Source organism: Cupressus sempervirens, chromosome 3 (assembly GCF_028749045.1).
Source record: "Cupressus sempervirens isolate cs-2001-9-10 chromosome 3, ASM2874904v1, whole genome shotgun sequence".
In the NCBI taxonomy this organism is placed as follows: Eukaryota; Viridiplantae; Streptophyta; class Pinopsida; order Cupressales; family Cupressaceae; genus Cupressus; species Cupressus sempervirens.
The window spans coordinates 394,161,409-394,167,709 of record NC_143120.1 but is presented as its reverse complement, the minus strand read 5'-3'; positions in this window follow the sequence as shown (position 1 = coordinate 394,167,709).

The following is a 6,301-nucleotide window of genomic DNA, read 5'->3' as shown; positions in this document are numbered from 1 at the left end:
ACAAGACAGATCCTAGCACTGCTACATACCTTTTCACCTTCCTTTACCATGGGCTTAAGTTTTTGGTAAAATCCATCCTTTGTTAGAGAGTATGTGTTTGCATGACCATCATGTATTGCATGCTTGTTAAACTTCCATGGTCTTCCCAACAATAGATGGCAAACATCCATTGGAATAAAATAATAAAGAACTTTATCATGGTAACTCCCAATTTTGAACTTCACTAAACATTGTTCACTTACCAAGACCTTGTGATCATCCTTCACCCAAGAAATTCGATAGGGCTAGGGGTGTTTCTCCCTCTTGAGCTTTATCTTAGAGACCATCTCTTCTAACACCAAGTTGTCAGTGCTACCACCATCAATGATCACATCACAACATTTATTCTCACACTTGCACCTGGTATGAAATAGACTCCTCCTTTGTCCTAGTTCAATCTCACCACTTAGTAGGACCCTTTCGTTTACTAAAGTCTCTCCTCTTTCTGCATCCTTTCAATGTGATGACTATGCATCCTCATCCACATGAGCAACCCTAGCTTGGCCCTTAAATCTCCTATCTGTCCTTCCTTATTGTTGAGGGAATTCAAAGGCATGATGACTTTGTTCATTGCAATATAAATAGGTACCATGGAAGCCTCCTCTTCCTCAACCTTGTCCACATCCTCTACCTCTTTCTCTTTGATCTCCAAAGTTTTGATCATGGGAGCGGTTGAAATCCTCGTTCCTCTAGTTCTTGCTAGTACCCACATCTTCATTTTTCTTTTGGGTCTCATTTTGACCTCTAGATGGCCTACCACTACCACTTCCTCCTTGAACATGCCCTCTTTGTCTCCCTTCAAACCTTTTATTTAGCTTCTCTTCAACTCATAGGGAAAACTAGTATGCCTCTTCAACACTAGTCATTCTTACTAGACTTAATTACTCTTGGATGCTAGATTGTAACCCACTGATATAACAAGAAACCTTCTCCTTATTCACTTATGCATGCCCTACTCTAATCAAAAGTTGGTAAAACTCCTCCATATATTCCTGGACTAATTTTCCTACTTGCTTTAACCCATGCATCTTCTTAAACAAATCAAGTTCATAGTCAACAAGAATGAACTCCTTCTTTAGTTTGTCCACCTTGTGATCTTCTCCTTTCCTCTTCTATTTCTTTCCAATTGAACCTCTTGCCACCAAATTTTGGCATGGACTTTTAGTTTGAACTTTGCAAACTTAATCCTATTTGGATCCCTGATATCCTCATACTCAAAGTACTCTTCTAGTTCATTGATCCAGTCGATCAACTCATCTAGTTTTAGATTTCTTGAAAATACACCCACATCAATTATAGGTCTTTTTCCAAACTTAGTCATGGCCCTAAAAAGCCTCTCCTCTGCATGATTTAGAACTTCCCCTTCAACTTCTCCTTCTGGTCCAATTTCTTCTTCTTCATTATCATCCTCACTTTCGTCACCTGCAGCAACCTTTGTTCCTCTATGAAGCTCCTCGTACAATGCTTGAAGTTTCCTTTGGAGGGCTCTAACTTCCTTAGGATTAATAGCTTTCGCCCTTCCACCATGCTCTCTTTGTGGAGGCATCTTCTTAACTCAAACCCACAACCACACAATCTTGGTGCAAACTACCTCATAGTCGGTGCTCTGTCTACACACTTAGGAAAACCTGCTTTGATATCACTTGATGGGGAAACAATCCAAGCATAGAATGGACACAACAGGAAAGGGAAAACTTTATTAACTATGAAAATATACTAGTAAACTTTGTGCAAAGAAAACAAACTCCAAAAGATGCCCTATGGGCTTACAATAGCATAAATTTGGAGATAATTTCTTCTCCCAGTACCTTCTCTCAAACTCCACTCCGAACTACCTTTTACAATGCCATAAATGTCCTTAAATAGACCCCAATGGGTTAAGGATTAGGAATATATTCTAGAAAGTGTTAGTTGACATTCACTACCAAAATGGAAGGCTCCAGAAGTCACTTTAGAAGTCGGTACAAAATTAGAAGAATCTAGAAATGGTAGTCGAACTTCCAGGAGGCATAAGTTTTGAACCATAGCTCCAATTGATGAACCGTTTACATTTCTAGAAAGCTCTTAGAGTGCTCTATAGCCCTATGGACCAGATTTTCTTGTCTCCCATTTTTTGGCCTTATAAAAGGTCATTTAATGCCTCAAACTTGATTTTGAAGCATTCTTAGGAGGTCTCCAAAAAAAAAAAAAATCTATGATAACTTTCAAACTGTGTAGCCTTTTGACCTGTTTCTTTTTCTAGAAGGTTCTAAATTATAATTTTAATCCTCCCTCCAATTTACACCTTCTGATTCACCATAATTATGGCTCAATTGCATAGTCCTATTTTTCTAGCATTTACACATATCCCAAGGTGCTTAAATACTCGAACTTAGAGCACTGATAGTGGAACTGTGAGAGTTGGAACCTTTATTTGACCCAAATGGGCATCCAAAAATGAAAACACATGAAACATAAACTATGTCTAGGTACATTGTTTTGGGTGACACAGGATTTCCCTTATACCTCTAGATGCTCCTACATCATACACCCTACATCTTATGAGAAGATCAAGAACACACCAATTCTTTCTAATCCACCTAAAGAGCTAGTCATTGATACAATGGAGGTTCTCATTGAAGGGATAATTAAAAGAATGGGAAAATGGGAGGAGTAGACTAGGGTGAGGAAGAAAAGGATCAGAGCTATTAGTTTAATAGATAGAGTATCAATTGGAGTTGCCCAGCCAACTATAGCTATGCCCACAACAACCAATACAACAACATCTACTAGGCCATCATAATCCATTGGCCAAGGAGGAGACCAAACTCTAACAAAGAATGTGCCACTTACTCCCACCTATGGAGTTAGACCTCTTCCAAAGATTGGAAAGGTTTGAGAAAAGGAAGATGACAAGGATAAGGGGAAGGAACAAGATAGATTTGTGACCAAGCCATCCTCCCCTATTCAAGTCATTAATCTAGATGGAGAAACCAACCACATAGATGGTTAGGATTAGGATGCATCTTAGCCAGGGGATGCCTTAGCCATTTTGGTAACCAAGGTAGCTTCCTTCCCTATTACTTCCCAAAGAAAGATAACTCTATTGATTCTGACAAAGTTGTTTGATCCATTTTTACTAGAATAAGCTATCAATGTGCTCTTTATAGAGTCTTGGCTTGAAGAGACCATTGATAGGAAGAAGAGTAGAAATGAGGATAAAGCCCCATCAAAAAAATTCATCACCCAAGTCACCTCCTCTCAGCTATCAAAGAAGACTAAAAAGAAGAAGATAATTGTTGCATTGTCTACAGATTCAACAATTGGCCATATGCTAGTTGAGATTGTAGAGCCTCAAAAAGAGGAAAGATTTCATGAGCTCCCAAAAGATGATTTATAAATCAAAGCATTAGATCTTGGCATTCCAATTCATGACTCCATGGTGAACATGTGGAAGTAAACCAATGAAAATATTGAGGAAAAGCTGGAGGAGCTAAGAGAAAAGAAGGAGATATTGAAGGTCTCCAACATAGAGCTAGTAGAGTACATAATTTTTTTACTTATGAGTACTTCTTCTAGTTAATTCAACCCAAATGTAGAAGAAAATAAGAACTTACTACTCAAGTTATAGCAAGAGAGACAATTTGAGCAAGTAGGCCTAGCATGGGTAGATTAGATAAAGGCCTAGGGTCCCCCACTAGTTGAGAATTTGGGAAGCTTAGTGTTGGATTATCACAATCTTAGAGAGGCTACCTCAGATCATCAACAAACCATACGAAAGGAAACAAACAAGATGATAGAGAAATTGGCCCTTCTATAGGAAGTGATAGATATGAAGACCAATGTGGCCATTTCCTATGGAATTTTAAAGACTAGCCAAGAGTCACTATTCCATTGGAAGAAATCGTTGGAGTTTTTCATAAAAAAATTTATGAGATCTGCAAATGAACTCAAGGATGTATGTGACCTAGTAAAAAATATCATTGACCAATTGTTTCAATATTTTAAGATCTTGCACATAGAGTCCTTTGTGTCTATTAATGGAAAGTTGGTGGACATTGAAAGAATGAAGTCCAAATTCTTGGCATTTGTTGATGAAGTTGTTGAACCACTCAGCTTCCAAGTGGCCAAGATCTAGGAACTATTAGGAGTAGATGTGGTCATCAAAAGAGAAATGGAGAAGTTCCAATAGAGGGTGACTAGCATTTTGGAAATATGGTTAACTAGATGTCTTAATGGTTGTGATTTATAGGAACATACATTTAGCATTTCATTTATGCATTTAGATATAGAAAATTGTCAAAGTGTTAGACAATTTGCATCAACACAGTGAATAGATGTTAAATGTATGGACAACTCATTGAGAGTTATCTCTTGCATAGTTAAGGAAGACTTCATGATGACATTATGATGATGTATGTTAGTGCATATATATGTAAAGATAGTACCGCATGAGTTATGATTTAAATACTAGTGTGGATATTTAGTAGTGTAGAACATAACATAGTAGTGAATTGGATTGTATGGATTTAGGAATTATTTTCATTACAAAATACTTACCAAGTTATAATGAGCCAACTATGTGGACATTACTATGTCAAGTGTGTGAACACATGAAGGCTAACTTAGCATAGTTTTTTAATATGCGAGGTATAAGTAAAGATCTTATTTTGCAAATATAAGTGTGTTATCTATAATAGAAAAGCAATTGTCAAGTGATATGTGAACTATTTTGTAAGAGATATGTGAGTCTTATGTGATGCAAATTTTGATGTATAATTAGAACAAGTGTGAAGTACAATAGGTATCAAGTATTGTATATACATCTATTAGAAGATAATGAGTACTATATGTATATCTATTCTTGTGAAGAGCTAAATTGTATTATTCCATTTTAGGGTAGTGGGTTAGTATATGTTGTATTTGTTCTACCAAATCCTAACATGGTTGAAGCAACTCATAATAGGTTTAAGGCTTCTAACAAGGACTCAAGACACTATACGTACTTCATAGACTCCTAACAGGGTCAATATCATTAACAAGATTCTATTGTTTAGTGAATCATCTAGTGGGTATCATCCCCATCAGGGTTTTTCCTTGGCCAGGGTTTCTCTAGTTAACAAATAATGGTGTTATGAGTTATCTATGTGCATGGTTATGTTTACTAGTCAACATTTTTGGTTTAATTTCATATGCAAATTATAAAGTAATTAACAATATTTAGTTGTGGGAAAAAGTTTGTAGAATATTGATTTACCCTTGCCTCTCAGTATTATCTATTTCTAACTATTGGTATCAGATCTTAGTTACTTTGAAGAAGTTAAATAGCTTAAGTAAGATCCCTAAAGACATGGAATAGTTGAAGAAAAACCTAGAAGAATCTCTTGAGAAGATTGACCTTCTTACTGAAGAAAGAGATAACCTGAAAGAAACATATGAAGATTCAAAAAAATTTATTGGCAAGTTAAAATAAAAGATTGATTTAGAATCTAGTAAGAAATCTATTGCATACACTAGAGATAATAATGAAGTAGGAGATCTTTAGAAAGAAAATGAGATTTTGAAACCAAAACTAAAAATTGATGAACTTAAGTTGAGTCTTAAGAGAAATGGTAGTAAGAATGAACTAGAATTGAAAACTAAGAGTGCAGATCTTAGATCCTAGTTACATCAAGTTACATCTAAAGTAGATACTATCAAGATTGAACATGTTGAGTTAGAAAATTACAGCATTATTATGAAAGGATAATTGACACAAGCTAAGAAACAATTAGAGAAACTGTATTCCAGTAGTTAAAAGATAGATCAATAGCTATTTCATCAAAGGCCTTCTTATGAAAAGACAAGACTTGGATATCTTATTAGAGAGAAATCAACCAAGAAAGTTGAAATTAGAAGAGAACTAGATCTAGCTATTAAATCTCCTAACGAATCTAATTTGAGTAAGGTAGAATAAAGTACATGTACTAAAGTATTGAAGGAAATTGAGTTAATTGATTTGTTAGCTAAACCTGATGAACCTAAAAAAATAGAGAAAGTTGATAAATATAAGCAAGATGAACCACCCAAGGAAGTAATACATGTAGATGCTTCATTTATAATAAAGTTGGACACAAGAAAAGAGATTGTGAAAGTAATTATTTTAAACCCATTACTAATTTCTATTGTTATAATTGTCATGGATATGGACATAAAGTAGTAAAATGTAAGAAACCTAAGTTTTATGGTAATAATGAAAATAATAGAATGTCTAGGAGTACTAACCCTATAGGTAATGAAAGAA